Below are 25,298 nucleotides of genomic sequence, written 5' to 3' on the forward strand. Positions count from 1 at the left end.
TTCAAAATTTGTCAACAACTACTTATTAAATTATTTTGATTTTTTGTGAATAAGGCCGTTGCAGCGATGGAGTAATCATCATCAAAAGAAAATCTTTGGATGTTCATCAATTATCGTCTTGATTATTCGGCCAAACATCTTTTTCACTAATACACTTGTAACGTCACACGTCGAAAAATGATCTGTCACATTTTGTAGATGGTCAACGTGTGTGAACAAAGTAAAATAAATATTTTTGAGTGGTGCTGACAAGGAAATTCACATAAAATCAACAGCAAATTGATTTTCTTTGAGAATTTCGGGAGCGATTTTCTTTTGCGTGATTTGCCTCCTCTCTCTTTCGCGGTTGAAGAAAGTTCGCAAGCGAAATCGATTTTTTCGCGATTATTCCATCCCTGGGCCGTTGCAAATATTTTTCAATGTTTATGTCACGCCCCCCCCCCCCCCCTTTCGAAATTGGTTCGAAAAATCAGTGGACAAAATTTTTTTTTTCATCAAACTAGGAAATTTCAATACAAAGTCTGATCATCTCAAAACGGCCTCATTCGATTCGTCTTGGGGTCCCTATTGAAATTTATAAGATTTAATAAAGCACATCAAAAGTTATGCTTATAAAACTGCTGCATATAAATTTCACAGTTTGCAAAAAAGGGTGGTTTTTGCATGAAAACCTGCCATATTATATATTTTTGGAAAGGTTCTGAAATGACCTTTCTTGTGGGTTAAGAATTTTCAAGATCTGAATTACCTACCAAAAATTACAAGCAGTTTAAAAAATGGTCTGAATTTACATAACCTCAATCTATTTCCCCACAGGTTTTTGCCTTCCTCACTGAGGAAAGGCTATAACCTCAAATGGCCGGATCTGATCGCCACGAAAAAGCCGTGTAGAGGGATTCCATTTTCCTCAAAGGCGGTGTCTGTATAATCTTGACAAAAAGTCTGTAGGTAGTGTGTTTTTTTTACTCATCACTTAATTTTATTAGAACCTCTTAGGTGCTGCGATCACTTTTAAACCATGTGGACATTTTAGGGGGGTTGGATTTACTCTATAAATGAGAGGAAGGCACCAACCACCTAAAGGCGGATTAAGTAACGTTTTTAATGTAGTATGCAATCAACCATTCAAATTTAACTAAAATGGGGCCACAAAACTCGAAATTTATGTAAAAATTCGAAAATTAACATGAAAAAAAAATTTTTGTTCATGATTTGATTTTCCGAAGTCTCATACAAACCTTTGGATAATCGAACTTCGGATAATCGAAACTCCGGAGAATCGAGGCTTCGGATAATCGAGTCTGGACTGTAATAGTAATCGGGTTTATGTAGACCGATTTGGCTCGTATTAGGGTCAAAGGATTAGAATATCTGAAGAACCAGTATTCAACGGACACTTTTTACTGGCTTGGCTACGTTCGAAACACGAATTAAAAAGTACACACAATTCAATACAACAACACATTCGCAAATGAATTCTCCGTTAAACGAACACGTTAATTTCGTTTTCCTCCAAAAAGAAAACATTCATGTCGTGGCCATGTGCGCAAATGTTTTATATAATTATCGCCAATCGATAACTCACCTCCACCGACCGTCGGAACAAATTTCGGCAAAAGGTGCGGGCATTATAAATAACCCTTCTCAGGTCCCGACAGGGGTAAAAATCGAAGTGAAAATATTAAAAGTCGGTTAAAATGTTTTTTTTTTATATTATTTTGCAGGGAAAAAAGAAGAACACTTTCAAGTTCAATGATCCAAATTTCGGTCCGACGTTCGGCGGTGATTTCGCGGGAAAAAAGATCCTCGTGGCTAGCTGCAAAAAAACGGCAACGAGCTTCGTACTTTCCCCCCGTTGTATATGAGCAAAAGTGCACTTGCATGTAGTGTGCACACATGACATTCGATCAAAAAGAAAAGAAAGAGTGCATATTTTGCAAGAGGAGTCCTTTTGCTCGTCGGAAAACTCGGAAGTTTTTGCCTTCCTCACTGAGGTAAGGCTATAATCCTACTCTAAAAATGAACTTTTTATTAAAAGCTCAAAGACCCACCTTCATGTATACATATCGACTCAGAATCGAAAACTGAACAAATTTCTGTGTGTGTGTATGTGTGTGTGTATGTGTGTGTGTATGTGTGTGTGTATGTGTGTGTATGTATGTATGTGACCAAAATTCTCACTGAGTTTTCTCAGCACTGGCTGAACCGATTTTGATCAAACCGGTTGCATTCGACTTGGTTCATGGTCCCATACATCGCTATTGAATTGTTTGAAGTTTCGATAACTAGTTCAAAAGTTATGTATAAAAATGTGTTTTCACATAAATCCGGATCTCATTTAAATGCATGTAAACGATGTCCGGATCCATCATCCGACCCATCGTTGGTTAGGTAATCGAGAGACCTTTCCAACGAGTCCACAACATTGAAGATCTGGCAACCCTGTCTCGAGTTGTGACCACTTAAGTGATATTTATGTACTTTTTTGAAGCCGGATCTCACTTAAATGTATGTAAACGCTGTCCGGATCCATCATGCGACCCATCGTTGGTTAGGTAATCGAGAGACCTTTCCACCGAGTCCACAACATTGAAGATCTGGCAACCCTGTCTCGAGTTGTGACCACTTAAGTGATATTTATGTACTTGTTTGATGCCGGATCTCACTTAAATGTATGTAAACGCTGTCCGGATCCATCATGCGACCCATCGTTGGTTAGGTAATTGAGAGACCTTTCCACCGAGTCCACAACATTGAAGATCTGGCAACCCTGTCTCGAGTTGTGACCACTTAAGTGATATTTATGTACTTTTTTGAAGCCGGATCTCACTTAAATGTATGTAAACGTTGTCCGGATCCATCATCCGACCCATTGTTGGTTAGGTTATCGAGAGACCTTTCCAACGAGTCCACAACATTGAAGATCTGGCAACCCTGTCTCGAGTTATGACCACTTAAGTGATATATTTGTACTTTTTTTATGTCGGATCTCACTTAAATGTATGAAAACGATGTCCGGATCCATCATCCAACCCATCATTGGTTAGGTAATCGAGAGACCTTTCCACCGAGTCCACAACATTGAAGATCTGGCAACCCTGTCTCGAGTTGTGACCACTTAAGTGATATTTATGTACTTTTTTGAAGCCGGATCTCACTTAAATGTATGTAAACGTTGTCCGGATCCATCATCCGACCCATTGTTGGTTAGGTTATCGAGAGACCTTTCCAACGAGTCCACAACATTGAAGATCTGGCAACCCTGTCTCAAGTTATGACCACTTAAGTGATATTTATGTACTTTTTTGAAGCCGGATCTCACTTAAATGTATGTAAACGCTGTCCGGATCCATCATGCGACCCATCGTTGGTTAGGTAATCGAAAGACCTTTCCAACGAGTCCACAACATTGAAGATCTGGCAACCCTGTCTCGAGTTATGACCACTTAAGTGATATATTTGTACTTTTTTTATGTCGGATCTCACTTAAATGTATGAAAACGATGTCCGGATCCATCATCCAACCCATCATTGGTTAGGTAATCGAGAGACCTTTCCAATGAGTCCACAACATTGAAGATCTGGCAACCATGTCTCGAGTTATGACCACTTAAGTTATATCTGTGTACTTATTTTTCTGGATCTAAAAAAAAATAGCTAGCAAACCACATATATTCAAAATGAGGAAGGCATAAACCACATAGGTGGATTAAGTTAGTTTTTTTTATTCTGTTGCTTGCATTTTCAGCGAGGATGAACAAAAAACCGGGCATCAACGATATATTGGTTGTTTTGCGTGGCAATCATCACCCCCCGAAATCATCGGACGTCATCGAAGCCAATCATCAGTCAGCCCGTGACCGTCATTGGCCGTGTTTTTTCCCCCCCGGAAGAACTCGAGGACCTTCGCGACCGTCAGACGAGCGCGCGGATGATGACCAGGAGTTTTCATTTCTCATTTTTTGCTTGCCCAACCACTTCAAAATGCATTCTCTGACGAGGGTTCGTCCTGGAAGCGTACTGACTGACTTTGCACGGGGAGAACTGCATCTGTCCGTCTGGTGATGTTTGTGCACGGTGCAGAGTTGCGCGGGTGAGTTTCGATGGCAGGATGACGACGGACCGCGGTGGTGGTTTTCCTCGAAAATACGGCAATGGTACAGTTTCACTTGTTTTCGGGCAAGCACTTGGCCGGTTTTTGGCGCTCGGCGGAGTCGTGAAGGGTTGATGAGTCGATTTGCCTTGGTGAATCGGGATGAAGTTTGAATGCATCAAAACGTTCTTCAAAATATTGAAAAACAGTGTACTGAAAAAAATACTTCTTGATTATTATTTTTTTAAACTTTGGGCAATCATTCACAGTGAAAATGTATATTTTTCCCATGACCCATAAAGAGTATCGGGGCCGCATATACAAAGCGGATTCAGTGGCTATTTCTTAACTTAATATTGACATGTTAAACCTAGCAACATTTATGGTTCTTAGTAGGCCATAAATACCTATTTAGGTTGTATGCGAGTTTTCAGAACCTTCATAAAACCTGTAAGTTTAAAAATGTCAATAGAGAAGGTTAATGTAAACATTCCATAGGTCGCCTTCCCTAAGGTGCAATCGACGGGAAAGGTATACCTTATATATATTAAAACCTCCTCCATTATTCGTTACTCGACTGTAAACATTTTCGGGACAAAAACGTTGAAAAAGTTTGGAAGATTCTACAATTGTATTTCTGTTTTTTTTTTTGTGAAATTGAGATTTTTCTATTAACTCATAAATTTTGGGGTGTAACAAGCTTTTAGACAACAACAAAAAACTCGAAAACCCAGTTGACATGTTTATAAGATAATGATAACTGGTGAAGGGTGCAACCAAACCCTTTATGCTGATTGGTTGTTTTGGTGTTTTGTCAGCTCTTCAAGCTCTGCTGAATATTGTTCCACTCTTTAAAAAAAAACAGACAAACGAATCCACTTGAATATATTCCATAACTTACCGTAAGGATTTTCAAACCTTTTCGAGGATATTAGCTGGCCGGATTTTTGTAAGGATTTCTCTATAATGCGGATTTTTACGGAATTTGATGATGACTTTAATTTTTTTTTAAGTTTAGTGCATTTTTTACTTTTGCAAACATTAATTGCATATTCGGTTTGATTTTAAAGGATATTTTAATTGTTTTCGGGTTTGCTTCTGTTGAAAATTGATTTAACTGTGTTTTAAAAATTCCTTCAAAAAAGTTTACCCAATCAAAATACTTCGGGTGGATGCACCAAGAAAATAAAGCCTTTCGAAGTCCAGTGGTTAGAGATAATTTACTAGCTGAACAATAGCTTGTGAAAATCTGAATACACAAATGTGCACGTGAATATGCTCATAGTGACAGACAACTTGACATTTCGTAAACTGAGTTCTATAAAATTATGAAGGAACATAAAGATATTGTTCAGCAAATCGCAGTTTACTTAAAGGAATGTTAAAGCGTGCAGCTCATGAAAATCTTTTGTTGTTGTTATCGCGATTTTACGAAAAAAAAGTATTGAAAAAGTTACTTTATGCGTTTCTCTTTGTTCCGTCATCCGTGTCTGTCTCGGGTGACCACCAACTTTTTTTTTGTAAAATCACGATAACTCGTGATGTTTATAAGCAGAACCCTCATGTTTACATATCAATTTTTTTGTAATTGTCTGCTCTACAACTTTGTAGAACATTGTTACTTTCTAAAAAATAACCCTGCAAAGTCAGAAAAACACTAAATTTTAAAATGAAAAATTTTGTTCTAAATGAAATAAATGACCCTTCTGGGTCAATGAAGATACGAAAAGTACATTAAATTTCCCTTGAAATGATCAGGGATCTGACACGCATGCAGTTTCCTGAAGTCCCCGCCAGAAGTGCTGTCAATATTGTTTACGTAGGGTTTTTGAAAAGGTCGTATGAAATAAATACATGCATCTTTCCAAAATTATTATTTCACATAGTTTTTACATCGGTTTTAACTTTTTTGCATATATATGTGAGATAATTACAAATATTACGTAAATTTGTCCACATTTAACATTTATTGGATCAATAAAACAAATTTCTACTTGGCCATTCAAGCAATACATCACAACACACTGAACTAAACTAAGAAACTGCATAGCTTTAGATTCCTTGAAACAAAATTAAATTAGTGTGATCCTTCCTGTCCGTTGTATTAACATGAATTACGCTTTTAGAATACTATATTTCGGTCGAAAATGCTTTAAACTAGCTGTAACTGAACACCAAACTGCTGATTTGCCAAAATAAGGTTCCCGGTGGAATTATATGCTGATCCCCTAGTTTACATTTGAGATTAAACATAAAATTTTCTATAGAAAAAAAACTGCAAAAAGTTTTTATTTTTGTAATTTATGTCCGATGCGCATACGACCTTTTCAAACGCCTCGCGCTAAAAACTTGGTTCGATCTTGGTTCGATTTTGACTTCACTCGCTTTGTATGTGGATGACAGTCGTGACGTAGCCGTGGAAATGATATGTTCCAAAAAAAATACAGTTGAGTAACGGAAAATGACAGCGTTTTTAAAAACTTATTTAATGTTTTTTTCGATGAATAATTCGTTTTTTCGGAATTTTGAGTACGTCATCAATTTTACATAAAAGTCCCTTTGACACCAAATTTCCATCTCATCACCATTTCAGGCTGCAAATGATTGAAAAACATGTCTTTTTTAGCATCTTCAAAAATGGAAGGGGTCGTACCGCACAGCAAAAAAAGTAATAATCCAGATGCGTGTAAAAGGCCTGGTTGTAAAATAAATTTTGCATTATTTTATGAAATTCTATGTAATATTACACCCTGAAATATGTAGACCATCAGTATAGGGAACCTACTTAACCGAAATGTCAAGCTCATATATGCGTTCTTCCTATCCATTCTACTTCGGTCTGATGGCCGAGCGGGCTAAGGCGCCAGTCCTTACTGTTTGTGCTGGGTTTGAATCCCGTCGGTTGCAACTTTTTTTTGTATTTACCAAAATTGTACATGCAGTGTGTAATATTAAGTGTCTTTTTTGACGAAGGTGATGTGCATGCTTTTGCATGCGATTTTACCATCGGATTTTTAGCTGTGCGCCCTTCCATCACGAGATATCAAAAAAAGGACCTCGGATTCGTGATCAGGGACTAAAGTTACCCCTTAGGACATAGTTTCACCTGATTCCAAATTTCAAAGGTACCGACTGGGATTTGATCCCTGAACCTTCTGCTTGTGAGACAGAAGCTGCAGCCATTAAGCCACGGAGCTGGTTGAGTTCAAAACTTTTTTTACCCTAAATTCAGTGCTTACTAGATATTTGCTCGGCACTTTTTCTCAATCATTGGAACAATTTTGCTACGATTTTTTTTGAATGGGACGATTTTGCAAACATATTTTTTTTCGGAATCTTTAGAAGAAATAATCAAAGTTGTCTGTCTTTTCCAAAATTTATGATAAAAGGATAAATTTAGTCCGAATTACTTAAAAAATATATATTATTTCACGTGGGACAAGTATGTAATTATGGCTAGTCAAAATGGTTGAATGGGGGATTTTCGATGATTTTCCACAATTATCGCGTTCATTTTGTTTTTCAAGTGAGTGTTATTTTAAGTGTGGATGGCAAAAGGGGCAAAAAAGATGTCAAATCTTGCCTCAAGATTTTATCAGCCACCATGGTGGCCTCTCATTTCCACTCCATCCGGATGCATCCTTCCACGAACACTCTGTGCAGTGTCCTAGAGGGACGACTCCCCGGTGGAATGGCCGCGTGCAGATTTCAAGTTTTTCTAACACACTTCTTCGATTTGCGCGGATGCACCCCTTCCTGCTCCACCTCCTGACGACCAGCGTCCGCAACTCCAAGTAAACAATGAACCATCGCTCGCACTTGTGTGCGTGCTTGCAACCTGCATCACATAGATTTTTTTCCTGAACTCAGTTTTTTCGTCCTAGTTCGACGCGTTTATTTTTTCTAGATGTCCACACGCGGTGGTCAGAAAAGGAGCACATCGCCGTCGTCCCAACTATCAAAACAATGCGTGCGCTTAGTTATTCCCACGCGCGCGACCCGGTACATAGCGAGAGAGGGGGCGGCCAAAGTGCGTTTCGTGGCGCCTGCATGTATGTGCGTGGGTGGCCTGCATTTAGGGGCGCGCTTAGAACTAGGACGTCGTCCTGCGTCGGCGGATTTGTGCAGAGATGGCGCGGTTGTAGGTTTAAGTCGCTGGCGCCCGTGTGGAGATGGAAAGTTTGGTCAAGTTTGACGTCTTGTGACGTAGTCACGGTCAGCGTTGGGGGTCTCTCTCCCGCGACTTGTCATGTCACAACGCGCGCCCTCGATATCGATGTGTAGGTAAAAGGCGGAGCGGAAAAAAGGACCAAAAAAGTACAATCGGACGCTTGCGCCAGGAAAAATGTATTGATAAAATATACGTGTGTATGGATTCTTTTTTCCTCCCTCTTGCTCCCTTTCCGCGCTTCGCGCGCCCCCTCGCGACCGTTTTTTCGCGCGGGGTGACAAACACAGTCACAGATGAAGGGGGGAAATTGGAATTTTTCGTTTCGGAAAAATTTATGTACAAACAGGGCGCCGCGTGGAGGAGAGAACAACCGGAGAGCGAGCGCCCCCCTCATGCGCGCCCTCTCGTGGCAAATGGTAGGGGGGGGAGGAGAACGCGCGGGTTGCATACACACAGGCGGTTGGTGTTTATTCCCCGCTCGCGCGGCCGATTTTTTTTTTCTGTGTGCTCGCTGATGTGTCCCTCTAACACTCGGGGAGGGAAAGCTCGGAAAATGATAAATTTTTTCCCGATCCGGGAAACGCAGGCAGGGAAAACGAGGGATTTTTTTGCCCTGGCCACCCTCTTTTCGGCGTGTTCGGCTTTTCGGGGGGAGAAAAAAAGTGTGCGCTAGGCTCTCCCGGTCGGTCCTGGATCGCTGGCCAGGCTGGGTTCCCCCCTCACATGTGTGTATCTGTGTGTGTTTGTACGTATGTATGTAATTACCCAGCGGTCAGTGTTTCTTTTTAGCGCATAATGACGCTCAGTCACGCTGTTCTAGCGTCGTTGTTAATACGCGTGTTATCGCCGTCCGTCGCGCGATGCCAAAAATACCGGCGTCAAATTTCTTATTTTTTCCATTATAAGTAAAACATTTCGCAATTTGTCAGTAAATTCGTCTCCAACCGGAAAAGTAAAATCTCAAAAATTGTCAAAATCCCGAAAAATCCAGGAAAAAAATCATCCAAAAAGCCAACACCACCCGAAATATATAATAATTAAAAAAAATTATGTGGATCACGACCCGCAAGGAGCACCGGAGGTGAATGATAGGGAAAGTAAGTTGCCGAAAATGTGTTCGCGCGCGCGTGTGTGTGTGTGCGCGCACGGAAATTAATCGATAATTAAAGCGGAACGCATTAACCCTCTCAAGAGCCACCCCCCAACAGCAGCACCACCCGTTCCGGGGTGGCCTCGTGCGCGCGGCCCTCTCAACGACGTTTCGGCCCACTCACGGACATCTTCAGGCGTGCTTAAAGCAGCAAAATCGACACACTTTCTCGAACTAGTTTTGCATGATTTTGTTGTTTGCGGTTTCGTTTTGCCAGTGATTTAATCAAGTTTTCAAAAAAAAAAACGAACCCAGTGATTGGAGTGATTTTCGGCCCTCGTGTTTGCCCCTAAGTTTCATCGTGCGAAAGTGAGTTCATGCGTGCTTCAGCGATGTAGAACATTTCGACCCCCTCTTAAACAAAAAAAAAAATAAAAAAAATTGTGTATTATTATTAAAAAATAATGTGCAATACTAAATAAAAACCGATTCAAGACACACAAATAAAACTCACCCGGACTGGACCATCAACGAGTGTTACTGTGACTCCGCAACCCCAAACTTCTGGAGCCCAAACGAACCCATCTGGTGGGGACAACCCACCGCGGAGCAGAAACTAATCAGCTCATTACAGATTAGTGCGAACTGCCCAAAAATGGCGCCCGTGCAACGAATCAACGAGAGACTCACCGATTAGACACTCTCCCGCGCTAAATTTTTGGCGCCCCAGGTTCCCCAAAAAGCGGAGCGTAAGCGAGACGGCGATATCGGAACCGGTTTTTGAAAATTTTGGACCCGAATGCATCTGTCAATAGGTAAGAGTTGTAGTTGTGGTGTAGTTTTGGCAAGTGATGGAATTTTCAGTCGAATATTAGAAAATTTAAAAAGTGCGATAAATTTTAATGATTTTGCTATAGTAATGTCTAGAGGTCTTTGTTTTCGAAAAAATCGATAATAGCCGCTAAATTGTAAACAATTGTTTGAAAAACATTAGTATTAACAGAGAGAAGGGTATTAAGTGCAAGTGATATTTGATGGAGAAAGGTGACAAACATTACGCGTGTAATCAAATAGAAGTAGTAGGAATATTTTTAGTGGTGTACTTTCTAAGTTCAACGAAAATAGAAATTAAAAACAAGTGCTAATATTTATGGATAAAAAATTTAAGCTGAAAGAAGTTAGTGATAGTTAACATCCCATAGATCGCCTTCCCTAAGGTGTACAGATAAGGTCCAGCTTGTGATAATACGCTTCCTTCCTTCTAGTAAGCCATCGAATCCAAAAAGGAAACGAACAAAAGTTGTGTTGGTTCGAGCTGGGGATTGAACACCAGATCTATCGCTTACAAGGCGAAAGCATTACAACGGAGTTACATAGCTCGGTGTGTGTAACCAACTAGATTACATAGAAAACATCGAAATTTTCAAAACAATTTAATTCAGTTTGATTGATGAATAATCAAGGCAGCGCTGGAAGAGTCGATCGAAAGATGATCATTTGGTGATCATCTTGAGATCGACTCATGTTGTTTGCTCTCTGGAGCGCACCGTAATCACTTTTTTTTGTGAGCAAACCTGAAAAATCTTGTAGGGTTCCACAAACTCTACAAAAGCTTGGAATAACATATACATTTAAATTCAATTAAATTTGGTTTTATTGCTAAATATTCAAGATATAATAAGTTCCTCAACACATTACAGAGTTTTGGAGTTCCTTTCAGCTGTGTGTTACATCATAATCCATTATGGAACAATTATTGCTTGTAAATAAAGGTGTCACCAAGAGTAAGAAAAATACGAAAAAAAAAAACTTACTAAAATTGCAAGGGGAAGGGGATAGAAATAGAGAAAGGCTAAAACTAGATCACAGTTTTTTATCCTTTATAGATGTGCTTGATCATCAGCTCCCCAAGGGCCAGGAATCGCTCCGTCTTGTTACGGCAGGTCCGAAACCGCGACATCATCTCCCCTCCGAGAGCAAAGAACTACGGCAGGGTAAAGAGATTTTCCCCGGTAACATCTTGCTGGGCCGCATTGCCACTACCGGCAGCGACCACGCTAGCGAACGATCGCCCCCATCCAGGAGGGAACGCTGAGTTGTCCGCTGGAACCGTAAGATGACCAGCTGCCGGCACGGTTACGCTTGTGCTTCACTGAGGAGGGTGGGACGCTGCTGCTTTCTTCTTCCTTTTTTTCCTGCTCCTCGAGGTAGTTTTTCCATGCACTGCATCCACGGTAGTTGCTGGTATGGTTACCCCCAACAGTTGGCGCACTTGATGCGCGCCTTGGTTTGCTCTGCCTTGTCCCCCAGGTCCGCCTTGCACGGCAGTGCACACGCCTCAGAGAGGTGTGATTCACCGCACTTCACACAGCGGGGCGGGAGGTTGCAGTTCCGCGAGCCGTGGCCGAATTTCTGGCAACGGTGGCATTGTGCTGCGTCCGACGGGTTCTTTGAGTAGAACCGCCAGTTTACCCAAAACCCGTCCAACGCCTTAGTTCGCCGCAGGTCTTGAATCTTGACGGGGCCGCGGTCGAAGTACAACAGGGACAGTGTGTGTGTACCTGTGACTGTTGTCTTCCGCGAGAGGACTGAGGTCGGAGATCGGGCAGTCTTGGTACCCCCGTAGGACGACCTTAACAGCTGTCTTCTGCACGGGGTCGAATGTGTAGAACTTGATGTTTTTACTCTTTATTTTCTCCACAACCAGGTCGAAGTTCTTTTTGTCGAATGTGTAAACTTGCACTGACGACTTACCGATTTTCAGACAATATCCGAGGCCTTCCAGCAACTCGTCAATATCGTTCGCCAACGTGTCCAAAACAAAAATTGGAGGTGGTCTACGTTCCTTTGGAGAATTCTCGATTAAATTTTCAAAAGGTCCTATCTGCATAGGAAACCCATGAGGGATAGGTTGTTTTGAAAATTTAATCTAGAATTGTTCATTTTTGACGTCGACACTTTCTTCCGTGCACGACCATCGTCGTCGTCGTCGTCAGTAGTGCTGCTAATGTCGGTGTTGTTGTTGTTGTTTTCTTCGTCGTCGCTCAGCATCTGGAACTCGTTCCTGATGGGAATGTTGGCGGATGTTGATGTGCCACTGGTCGTGGCACCGGCGGTACCTGAACGGGTTCGCACTGGTGATCTCGGAACATATCCGGCATGAAGATACTTTTTGTCGATGCCTTCTGCGCTCACGCTCCCCTGCGCGATGGCGGTCGACACGGCGTTGGTTTGTTTACCTTTTTGCACACGGCCGGTAGACGAACTTCGCGGGTTTTTCGAGGCCACACTCGAACTGCCACGGCCACGGCCGGCCTTTGGCATGCTGGAGAAGCAAACTCGCGGGTAATCACAATCAATTACAGCGAAAAATCCGAAAAAACGATAGAGCACTGAGCACTTCACTGCTGCTTGCTCTCGTGCGTACACGGAGGTGGAATAACATATTGCTGATGCCTCGAAATTATCATTTGCATCCTTGACAACAACATTCATGTTGAAACTGGTACAGCTAATAAATTAGATTTAAGGAGTTTTTAATACAAAAATGTATTTAAGGGTACATAGCAACCAAGGCAGTTGTTGTCTTCTTTTTCCAAAATTGACAAACTTACGGACCCAATCCTGCAACAATCTGATTGTAAAAATAGGCAAATTTTGTTGTAAATCGCTTTGTAGACAGTACTTTAGGGGATGAATAAAAAATTATATCGATAGTTCCCGTAGTTTCGGAAATACTAAAATATCTGTAACAAAAATCATAGTGCAAAAGCTCTGGTTGATGTGCACCGTTAATCCACTAAAAAGATAATTTTCAATCACTCCTGAAAGTTTCATGAAGATATTTCATGATTAAACTGAGTAAGAGACGATTTAAGTGCAAAATGTTGCCATGTCAAACATTGTGACTTACGGGTGCCACGATATCTCAACATAGGTTGGACCAAATTGTCTGAAATTTGGAGTGAAGACTCTCAAGACAAATTCTGGGTGCATGACGAAGCCCGATTTTTAAATTTTGTAATAAAAAAATCCTTTCAACGCGCCCAAAAGATCGAAGATCTATCAACCCTATCGAATGAAAAATATAACTATATCAATGTAAGGAAGGCTTCAACCCGAAGTGTAACCCAAATCAGTTCACCACGATGCGACCTGTTACGAAAAACTCGCTCATAAATAACAAAAACAATTAAAAAGTTATCGGAAATGACTTCAGAATGTTGTTCACTGAAAATTCACTTTTTTCAAATCTCTATTCAAAATACTATGCAAAATTTACTTGGATTGAGATGCTTAAGCATTTGTTTGTATTTAAATTTAGCACACCTCCTGCATAAAAAAGTACCATATAAAAACTTTTTTTCATATGGTAATTGAACTTTAAACTATATTGTTACTACCATTTCCAAAAATGTTTGACTACTATTTTAAAAATGGTATTTATATGGTTGGCATGAATTTTTACTATCTCACAAATGGTTTAACCATCTGGCATAAGGGTGGTTAGCAATGGTAACCTTAAAAAACTCAGTACTATTTTCGTCAAAAAACTGTTTGTTGTATGGTAAATAAAAGGTTTAAGTACTATTTGGCAAAAAGTAACCTTAAATCAAACAGTTCACAAATAGTTTAATATAGTTAAATTTTAATTTTGGGAAATTGAAAAACGATTTCACAAATAGTTACCATTTCTCAAAGTGTCATTGTATGATCCAATATGGTAATCAAATGGTAATTTTTTATCCGGGCTATACAATTAAACCCTGTAATGGACGGTGATAATTATTATTCGAACCAATTTCAAAGTCGATTTTCACGAAGCACAAAGCTCGATATGGAAAACTTAGCTAGAACGATTTTTTGGCTCCAAAATGTAAATGCAGCCGTAAAAATGCACATTTAAAAATCAAATTTATCGAGTTTGATTTTTCGCACTTATGCTTTTCTACACATTGTCACAAATTGAAGTTGAGGTTGCTATTTCTTAGCGTGACGTGTAGATTTTACAAAAAAAAACTTCTTTCCTATTTAATGGCTTGCAGGCCTTATTTGGCAATATAAGTAAGAAAACACATTTAAATCATAGTGCAATTATTAAATCATAACAGGTCATGAATATTTGATCTGAAAAAAATAACAAAATAACACTGACAAATAAAATTTCTGCTCAGGCTCAACTTGAGGGGCAGCATGAACTATGGGGTCCCCAGAAACACGTGCACTTCGAATTTTTCAAAAATATTTAGACAGGCCAGAATGGTTTTTCTTCAAAGATTGTTTGAAACAGGGCGGTTCTTTGCTATTGCATACAATCCAAAAATTGCATGAAATGTGTAGGGGAAGCGAACCGTAGCTTTACGAATTCTTTAGAAAACAGTTTTACATTTTTTGCAATCGAGTTGTTTAAATATTAAAACCTAAAATGCAGCAATTTTAGATTAAGAAGGGTACACCTGTTTGATTTGTTCCCTTAATATCTGAAGTTTGTTTTTTTAAAGGTCCCATAAACAAAATTTTCATTTTTTTTGCTGTTTGGATGTTTTTGAATACCATAAACATTATAAATTTTGTTTATTGGACCCTTTCAAAATAAACTCTAAATCTACTTCAAAGCTTTCTGTTTCATCCGATTTCATGTGCTGGAAAATTATTTAAAATTTGATTTGTGACTGCAAAAGTGCTGCTCGAACACTGTACATTTTTTTTAAATTCTTGTGTCTCACTAAATTTCAACATTCTCAAGTTATACATAAATTGTCTTAAAGCACGTTTTTTCTAATTTTATTCACAGCACGTAATCAAAACTCAGTATTCTTGCTACGCATGAGTAACTTTTCACTCGAAAACTTTCCAGCGAGCCTCCACATTGCAAACGTTTTAATTCCAGCTAGATTTCCTACCACTCAATCAAGCAAAAATTTGCGTCACGAGCAAAGTAGAAACAGTTAAAAAAAGCTCCATAATGCACTTTATCCGATACACATACATACACACATTTACACAGTGAAAAACTAACCCTGAATGCTACGCGACATCCACCATAAATCCCCGTTTTGTCACCCAACCCTGACGCGCGTGTGTGTGTGTGTTCACCATCATCATCGCAAAGTTGCACTCGACGTCATCCTCGTCGTCAGGCCAGGGCGACGTCGCCGTCGAATCAAAAAAGAATAAATCATAAATTATTCGATTGAGTAATGGGATTGCTTTCACTTCGATGGATAAAAAAGGGTTTTTTTTCATTTCTCCACCTTTTTTCCTGAAGGTGGGTGAGGGGAGCTCATCTCGTGTATGTGCAAGTTAATGTGATTGTGTGTGTGCTCATTGGGTGGAATGAAAATCGGCAGATAATCTGTCGATATTATCGCAACTGTATCGATTTTTTTAGATTAGAGTGTGATTAGCAGTTGACAATTTTCAATATTTTTAATCTGGCCTAAATAGAATTCAAATCAATTGTCAAGCTCAATAAATTTCAATCTCTCGCTAACAAATTTCTTAAATGACACAATAGGTTTCATCCATAAAGTATGTCACGCTAAAATCGGCCAAAATTTACCCCCCCCCCCCCCTTCGTCACGCTTTTCCTATACTTATAACATGCAATGTCACACTTGCTCAGCCCCCCCCCCCCCCCTAGAGCGTGACATTCTTTATGGATGACGCCATAATAAATAAAACGATACATTAATTATAAAATTTCTACCAAAATATGCAATCAAGCAAAACAAAAAAAAAATAAGAAAAAATATCTGATCCTCTTAAACGGCTGCTAGAAATAAAAAATACCGTCATCTGGGGTGACATTGGGTCTGAAATTTGTATGACTCAATCTCACCCCCCAGACTCAAGGTCACCCCTGATGATGGTATTTAGAAGAGTAAACTAAAATTTTAAAGCATTGCTGTTCCAATTTGCCACATGAGCCCTAATTCTTCCCACGAAAAGATGAATTGAGAAAACAATTTTTCGCATTGCATCAGATTTTTTTCCCAGAACCGGAGAAGTAAACTTTTAAAGAGTATTTAGGCAGAATTTACAAAGCGGATTCAGTGGGATTTTTTTTGGAAGACTAATGTTAGCTTGTTTTAATGTTAATGTTATAATTTCAAAGGGGAAGGCATTCTTACAAGATAAACCTTATGCTATGATTCTCTGCAGAAACTTGATCACTTTATTTGTCTAATATTATAGACCTAAATATAATTTGCTGTTTTTTTTTATATTTTGGAGATTTTTGTATATTTTCTGAAAAAGCTCATAAACAACCAATGTTTATGAAAGCTCAATTTTCACAACCATGACGTAACACAAAAATAACAACGTCAAGCTCAGCCAGCCCATGAATGGTTCGAGGTGCCGTTCAGGTTAGCAGCAATTAACGCCCGATGCTTTTGAGCGGGATTAATTGTTTTGAACGCACACATCAACCCGCAATCACACAAGCTTCACACGATTTACGGCGCTTCAAACGGAACGGGAATGCGGACGGGAATGGTGGATGTTGTGGCCAATGCAAATGCCATCGGAAACAATAGCATAACGAGCAATTCAGCAACAGTTTCGAGCGTTGAGAAATATAAAATGACATAGGAAAAAAAGGACTTATTATACGATGAGGGTGTGTAATTGTGGGTGTGGATGTGGGTGTGTGGAAATGTGTGGTATTAAAATAAACCGCAAACAAGCCGGAAACAACCTGGTTCGGGTTCCGGGCCCGGAATCGGACTTCAATATGGTTCAATTAAGATCAATCGATTCCGACGTGGGCATCAGCCTGATCGAGCGAAAGGTGAATGTGTGCGTGTGAAGTTGTGCGTCTGTTTGTGCATTTCGTACTAGGGAGAGAATTTCTTTGGTTATGGAAAAAAACCTTGAATGTCTTATCCTGAGCCAGCCAAACATTACCACCCCTTTAATCTAATCACTCTGTATTCAACATTTTCAACTTATCAACCAGAGCTTTTTACATTGAGATTTTGTTACACGCAAAGCAAAGCAATCCACTTTAACGACCCCCGGGTCTTTTGTGGTCTCTATTGCAAGTTCCTGCTCATTTCTGGGCATCCGAAAGTTATGTGTGGTGAATCATTCAAAACCCCTTTTACGCAAATGGATCGACGTTTTACTTCCCCATCCGATAGAAGGCGTGATCAGGCAAATCTCGTCTCGAAAAATGCCACCGGGTCCATCTGGGAGTGAACCCAGACCTGCTGGGGTTACACGCATTTTAGCATTTTTTTCGGTAGCACAAGTGCTCCTTAAAATCTTTACTTCAAACTAAGGGAACACACAGTGGTTCAAAAGGCTGTTTTGACGAACATAATTGATTAGAGCAAAAAGTAAGCATTTTCGTGCTTTGACATGTTCTACAACTTTGTTCAGCGTTGTCATGGACTCCTTTTGGTGAAATTTGTTTTTCAAAATACTCATCACAGCAGGCTATGGAATTTCTAACTTTTGACAGTTAAGAGATAGAGCTTTGGTGTCTTCGGCAAAGTTGTAGGGCTGAATATTTCCACAAACTTTGTCGAAGACGCCAAAGCTCTATCTTTGGGTTGAATACCAGTTTTGGAACCTTTTTCATAAATCCCTGCCAAAAAACAGTTTTTTGACTAAAACTATGTTGTACTTTGATTTTAGACGATTACAATGTTCAGAAAAGTTGTCAGTAATATCAAAACAAACAACTTTGTCGAAGACGCCAAATTGATAGGAGCTATATGTGATGAGTTATAGCAAGATTTCGTGATAATTTAGCTAGTTTTCGAGCTCGGTATACAAAACCTCGGGCAAATTTGGGCAAAAACCCATACAATAGGCTTTTAGTATGACTATTCAACTACAAAATGTCGGGTGAATCATTCGTCCGAAGGTTTACGGTCATAGATTTCCGAGCATTTTAATTAATTTTATTTTTGATTACTATTTAAATGCATTTAGGACACTTTTAAGGCACATAAGCCATTTTTGCGATTTATTCGGACACACGAGGCGTGTAGGCCAGACTCTTGTGAAAATTTTGATCTATTGGAAGTCTATTTTTGGAACCTATGGGCTAATAAATAATATCAATGTTTGAAATAAATTACTGACTTTGCAACACTAACGTCATGACGTTGACTAGATGTCTAGGTTCGCCGATAGCTCTTTTGAAAGGGATTTTTTTTTTCAAAGATATTCCCAAAAATACTTTGGATAGCCTTAAAAATAGACTTCCAATACATCAAAATTTTCACAAGAATTTGGCCTACACGCCTCATGAGTCCGAATAAATCGCAAAAATGGCTTATGTGCCTTAAAAGTGTCCGAAATGCATTTAAATAGTCATCAAAAATAAAATTAATTAAAATGCTCGGAAATTTATGACCGTAAATCTTCGGACGAATGATTCACCCGACATTTTGTAGTGGAATAGTCATACTTGAAGCCTATTGTATGGGTTTTTGCCCAAATTTGCCCGAGGCTTTGTATACCGAGCTCGAAAACTAGCTAAATTATCACGAAATCTTGCTATAACTCATCACATATAGCTCCTATCAACTTGGCCTCTTCGACAAAGTTGTTTGTTTTGATATTACTGACAACTCTTCTGAACATTGTAACCGTCTAAAATCAAAGTTCAACAAAGTTTTAGTCAAAAAACTGTTTTTTGGCAGGGTTTTATGAAAAAGGTTCCAAAACTGGTATTCAACGTAAAGAGAGAGCTTTGGTGTCTTCGACAAAGTTTTTGGAAATTTTCAGCCCTACAACTTTGCTCAATCTCTTAACTGGCAAAAGTTAGAAATTCCTTAGCCTGCTGTGATGAGTATTTTGAAAAACAAATTTCACCAAAAGTAGGCCATGACAACGCTGAACAAAGTTGTAGAACATGTCAAAGCACGAAAATGCTTACTTTTTGCTCTAATCAATTAAGTTCGTCAAAACAGCCTTTTGAACCACTGTGGAACAGCATCTAACTCCGTCAAACCTGTAATGTTGCCATATCAGCACTTTGACGTTCAAATACAGCTCATAGCGATTTCAACAGAAATCGAGCTATGAGCAATTCTCTACCAAAACCGGAAATGGATTTTATTTGTATTTTATGATTTGGCTCAAACTTTGTGGGGGCCTTCCCTATGACCAAAAAAGCTATTTTGTGTCATTTGTTCACCCATACAAGTCTCCATACAATTTTGGCTGCTGTCCATACAAAAATGGTACGTAAATATTCAAACAGCTGTAACTAATGGTTGAATTTTCTGATCAATTTGGTGTCTTCGGCAAAATTGTAGGTATTGATGAGGACTATTGAGAAAAAATAGGCACACGGAAAAAAAATTGCAGATTTTTTAATCAACTTTTTTTTCACAAAAACTCAATTTCCCAAAATATGTATTTTTTGATTTTCGAGATTTTTTGATATGGCTCTGTTTTCAAGATATAGCCACCGAAAGTTTGATTTTAGCGAAATATTTGCAGTTTTTTGATTTTTAAAAATAGTGACCATGAGTGACCATTTCTAAAAATATTTTTTTTGAAAAGTTCAGAAAATTTGCTATACAATTGTCTAAGAGATATTGAAGATTGGACCTCTTGTTGCTGAGATACAGCGGCTTAAAGAAATAGAAACAGGAAAATTGAAGTTTTCGAGTCCCACCCAAACAGCCCACAATTTTCTAATGCCGATATCTCAGCAACTAATGTTTCGATTTTCAATGTTAAAACATGAAACATTCGTGAAATTTTCCGATCTTTTTGAAAAAAAAAGATTTAAAATTTTTTAAAATCAAGACTAACATTTTTAAAGGGCCAAACATTGAATATTGCTAGTCTTGACTTTAAAAAATTCAAAATATTTTTTTCATAAAGATCGGAAAATCTCACGAATGTTTCATGTTTTAACATTGAAAATCGAACCATTAGTTGCTGAGATATCGACATTAGAAAATTGTGGGCTGTTTGGATGGGACTTCGAAAACTTCTATTTTCCTGTTTCTATTTTTTTAAGCCGCTGTATTTCAGCAACCAGAGGTCCAATCTTCAATGTCTCTTATTTTTTAGAAATGGCCACGCATGGTCACTATTTCGGACTCCGTCACGAAAAATGCCACCGGGGTCAAAAGGGGTTGAACCTAGAACAACTGGGGTTTGGGGCAACCACGCTAACCACTTTCAATTCTGAACACTTGCAGCGTAGACAAACGTAGCGAATAAGTAGCGGAAGTGGTGTTTTTACAATTATAGAATTTATCTAGTGTCTTGTAGACTCCGGGGGGCTAGAAAAGTTCAAATTCTAATCATTTTGAACAATTTAGCATGAAGAATTTCGTCTGTTTGTCCTACCCTAAAATTTTACCACATTAACTTGCTCAAGTCTACCACATCGCTTAAGGTGAAGACGTTGATCGTTTTCGAAGAAAATTGATCATCACTATAAAATATTCTGTATTAAATTCAATTTAACGAATTTCAGCACCAAAAGGAATCAGCATGTGCCGGGTGTTGAGTTCTTCAAGCCACTGAAAGAATTTTCGATCTAAATCAAATGCGTTTAAAAATTTATATAATTTTGTGGTACAATCATTGACGTCCTAGTTGGCAATCATTGATCAATGACGATTTCCATAACTTTACTAGGAATGGGATAATCGTTAGGCGTCATCCATAAAGTACGTCAAGCTCTAGAGGGGGACAAGGGGGAGGGGTTACGTGAGACTGTGACGTCCGATTTTGGCCGATTTTAGCGTGACATATTTTATGGATGACGCCTTACTAAAAGGAATCAGCATGTATTCTAAACAACTTGTTGAAAGAATTTTGTCAAAATATTGAAAGCGACGCAACATTTATATCTTTGAACGAAAAATGTTGACAATGATGGAAGTCTTCCCGTTAACGCGTCTTTAACCTTGCCGATCCTTCACCCAAAAATCTTCGCCCACCTGATTGATGTGCGTACGAACTCCCGTCCATCCGCGTCAATTTCACAATCAATAACCACCAGGCCTTCCAGCGAACCTCACCAGGGAGGAGGCCTTCTTATCCGTGGCGGCTCACTTTCACTTTGCATCCCACACACGTGGCTGGAGATTTGGTGTGCGGTCCCAAAAAAGCACGGCGATTCCACTTTCGCTTTCTCGATGCGGGTGCACCTCTTCCAAGAAGTTGATCACAGCAAGCTTCGGGAGTGCGCAGCACGCTGCGCAACCAAGGTGAGCTTTCTTAGTCGGCTCGGTCAAAGGAGTCGGGGACGCGCTTCGGCATTATTATAATGTTAATGTTTGGTGATGTGGGTGAGAAGAGGGGGATGGGGCGTTCAAGTACATAAGCGCGCACACACTAGTGCACGGAAGAGGGTGGTGGGGGTTGAATTTTCTCCGAGATTAAGGAACGTCGAGTTCCTCGGTTTTCCGAAGGAAAACTACTTCGTGTTGAGTCGGTGATTCGAACCAGGTGGTGGTGGTGGTGGGGGTGCGCGCCGCACCAACACTAGTGTGCAAGCACTAGAGGGGGTGCTGCGCGCACACGCGCCTCGTATTAGAGCTAGAGCGTCCTTACATAAGGGGATGTTGTAGAACATAGTGGTGGTGCCCCTGGATGTAGGCAACTAGAGAGAGAGATTGTAACAGACAGAGAGAGGGGGTTTTAGAAAGTAGTGTGCTCGGGTCGCGTGCAGGGCGCATGTGCGCGCCCTCTAACACTCGGCGCCTACTGCGAGCGGGGTGAAAGTGGGTTCGGGAACCGGTCTTTCAGTGTGTTGGTGTGAGGGTGCGTGCGTGCGAGTGTGTGTGTGTGTGCGCGGTGAGAGAGTGAGCGTGAGTCAAGACGGGTTTTTCCGGCTTTTTCGAAGGGGGTGGTAGGTGGAACCTTTCCCGAAGGATGACGCGTGTCTGGGGTTGAGGTGCGTTTGTCTGTGTGGGGGTGATAAGCATTTGCGCTGGTGTGCGTGCGAGAGATGAGCAAAGAGAGCGCGAGCTAGTGAGTGTGTGCCGCGGTGTGGTGATCTGAGATTCGCGCTAGTGTGAGGCGTAAATTGTAAGGAAGGAAAGTTGGCGCTCCCCACGTTCTCAAGTCGTCAGTCGTTAGCCAAAAGTCGGACGAGATTGCTGCAAAATTAAAAACATCTTCGGTCACACGCGCGCATATATAATAAAAAAAAACAGAAAGAATAAAAACAAAAATACTTCCGACTTTATAGACTTTTACACAGATGTGTATATATTTTAGTGTGTACAGGCTATAGTTAAATACAAAGTGACCGAGCACAAGGAGCAATCGGGCCAAGAGAAGATCGGACTATCGTCTCAAGTTACCCCTCTTATATATTATTATATATTCTTTAACTTGGCACAAAAATCGTCGTCGTCGGCTGCGGGTGGAAACCACCCCTTCGAGAAATGTTCTCTCCATATATAAAATTTAGTGTAATTTTCTTCGCTTTATAAATATTTACCCTCACACACACCCGGCGTCCTGAAGCAGCAGCCGAGCTTCTTCGACCCACCCTCGCCCCGCACACACCCTCGACCACCCTCTCCAGTGGTCAAGACCATCGGAGGAACGCGCGCGTGCGAGCAGGGGGACCTTCCCTCAGTGTGTTTTAGTTTGCCAACCACCCCGCAAGTGTCTGCTGTCGGGCGCGGCGCCGCCGGAGATACCAAGGAGTCCTTACGAGAGACGAGACTCCTTACGGTATTATCGTAGCTTCAGAGAAAGTCGTGCACCACATCTAACTCGACTCTCTTACGGTTCGGACCTAAAAAACAGCGTGTGTGTATTTTCTTAGATCCTCGGACTAAAAAAAAACGGGAATCGTCAAAAATTCAAAACTCAGCAAAAACCCGAATCCGGATTCGAGTTTCGTGATTTGCAAATTTCGAACGCAAAAAAGCAAAATCAAACAGTTTCGCGAAAAAAAACATCAAAAAATCGTGTTGATTCCAGAAGCTCAAGAACAAAAAATACAAGACCAACCATCTGCACTCAGCCTCAATCAGCAAAAAAAAAACAACAAAAAATCAGCAAATCGTCGATGAAGATGGATCCAAGCCGTGTTTAAAAGTCGCTGAACGAACACCAAACGAGGATTAAGTGGTTAAAACAGCAAATAAAAAATAGTGTTGCGCAAAAATAACATCTTGCAAAAAAAATTCAAGAAAAATGGCCCCCAGTCTGCTGAACCAACAACGTGCCATCGTGGATACCGTTTTAACCGCGTGCCAGCGATCGCGTACCAGCCAGCAGGTCGCGGCCAATCCTCGTCAGGGATCGTCATCTAGCTTAACATCATCAACAGTGTTCCCACCACCCCGCGTGGTGTTCTTGCTTTGAACAAACTCTTTAGTTGGACTTTTGAGTTTCATGATATAAACGACAAATAACAACAGCAAAAAATACAAACGACTATATCTAGTGTGTGTGAAATGTTCTCCAGGAAGTGGTATAGATATAACATAAAACATCTTGTTTCATTAATCGGACGGATTAAGAAGAGACAAACTGCTTAAATACAAACAAAAACAATTAAAACAAACATTCGAAGAAGAAGAAAAACGATGCTTACAGTGAACAGTGCCGCCAGTCACAATGGGAAAAGTACGCAAACTGGTCAAAATGTTGCAAAATGTCATCCGAAAAAAATGAGTGAAAAATTATGCGAAACAGCAAAATGGTCAGACAACTACAATGACGATTGATGCATGCAATCGCCGTTGGGACTACTAGCAAAGTTAGTGGCAGCAGCAGAAGATAAACCTAGAGTTAATGTGCTACAAAACTGCTCGAATTCTAGCAGTTGAGAAGAACGCAAAAAAAAAACAAACAAACAACCAAAAAAATACAACATTTTTTCCCCCGCGCGACACGTGTTAGTGAAAATGTGGCACTCCCCACCCACCAACGTGGTGGCGGTGCAGCGACACACACAGTGTTGACACTACAGAAGAACCACCAACCCCCCCGAAAGTTTAGTTTGTCGCAATTTTTTACTACTGCAAAAAATCCCCACGACAACACAAAACCGTTTAACAAGACCAGTGAGAGTGAAAATTTTCGAACCAAAACAAGCTGAAGAAAAATCAAGAAGAAACAAGTCTGAGTGAAGTATTTTTAAGTTTGAGCTAATAGAACAACAGCAGCAAAAACAATACAAATTTTGAGGAAGACACGAGACAAATTTGGGACACTGAGACAGTGTGAATTGAAGAAGGAAGAGAAGAAAAAGAAGAAAAATCACGAACTAATACAAAGACTACTTAAATTGTGCAACCATGAACACTAAACTAGGCTAAGCCGCAACGGACGCTAAAACTGTGGAACTACCCTCGTGGAAACGAGCAACTTCGCAAACGGCGCCGGATGACAAATTGATTCCAAACTCCGACGACAAACAAAGTACCCAATTTTGACAAAACCGAAAAACAAAGAGAAGAAAAAAGTGAAAGTGTAAGTGTAAAGTCCCCAAACGAGAAAACTGGAATACTCGCCCCCGAATACTACAAACACAAAAAAAACAACAAAACAAAACCAAACGAAAGTGAAACCCGTAAAAGTGAAAGTGAGCAAACCGAAGAAGACAAAACAAAAGAGCAAACAATCACGGTTAGTGTGTTGAAACAAAGCTAGCGAAAAAAAAGTCCTTTAAACCACCCCACCCTCGGTACGTGTGTCACACATGTGTGGAATACCAACCATCTAGTTCTATGCAGATTTTTTTCACCACCACCCCCTCCTCTCTCCCCCACTCAACGAGTCGAGATCCTTGCGAAAAATCTACATCCTCACACAAACACACAGCCACGTTACACTCGGAGACCGCGTGTGTAAATTTTCCCCCTCCTGCCACCCACTCCCTCAGTTCGTCCTTTTTTTTTTGCACATATTTATGGGTGCAAGCAACCGCATCCTAGCGAAAGAGGAAGCAAACATCCTTTTTTATCAACAAATCAAAACGCTCT

General features: G+C 40.2%; 1 protein-coding gene across 6 annotated transcripts in view; it reads left to right on the forward strand.

The window, feature by feature from the left end:
• The first annotated feature begins 9,791 nt into the window (after nt 1-9,791).
• Nucleotides 9,792-25,298, forward strand: part of LOC120423418 (homeobox protein prospero) — a 126,995-nt gene continuing 111,488 nt past the window's right edge. For 3 of the 6 annotated variants that reach the window (XM_052710512.1, XM_052710519.1, XM_052710520.1), the window contains exon 1: nt 22,409-25,000. The gene's annotated coding sequence lies outside the window, so the exon portion shown is untranslated. Of the gene's footprint in view, nt 10,170-22,408; nt 25,001-25,298 lie in introns of those variants that run through there. The other 3 variants (XM_052710516.1, XM_052710515.1, XM_052710518.1) reach the window with 3 other exon arrangements.

Source organism: Culex pipiens, chromosome 1 (genome assembly GCF_016801865.2).
Source record: "Culex pipiens pallens isolate TS chromosome 1, TS_CPP_V2, whole genome shotgun sequence".
NCBI classification, from domain to species: Eukaryota; Metazoa; Arthropoda; class Insecta; order Diptera; family Culicidae; genus Culex; species Culex pipiens.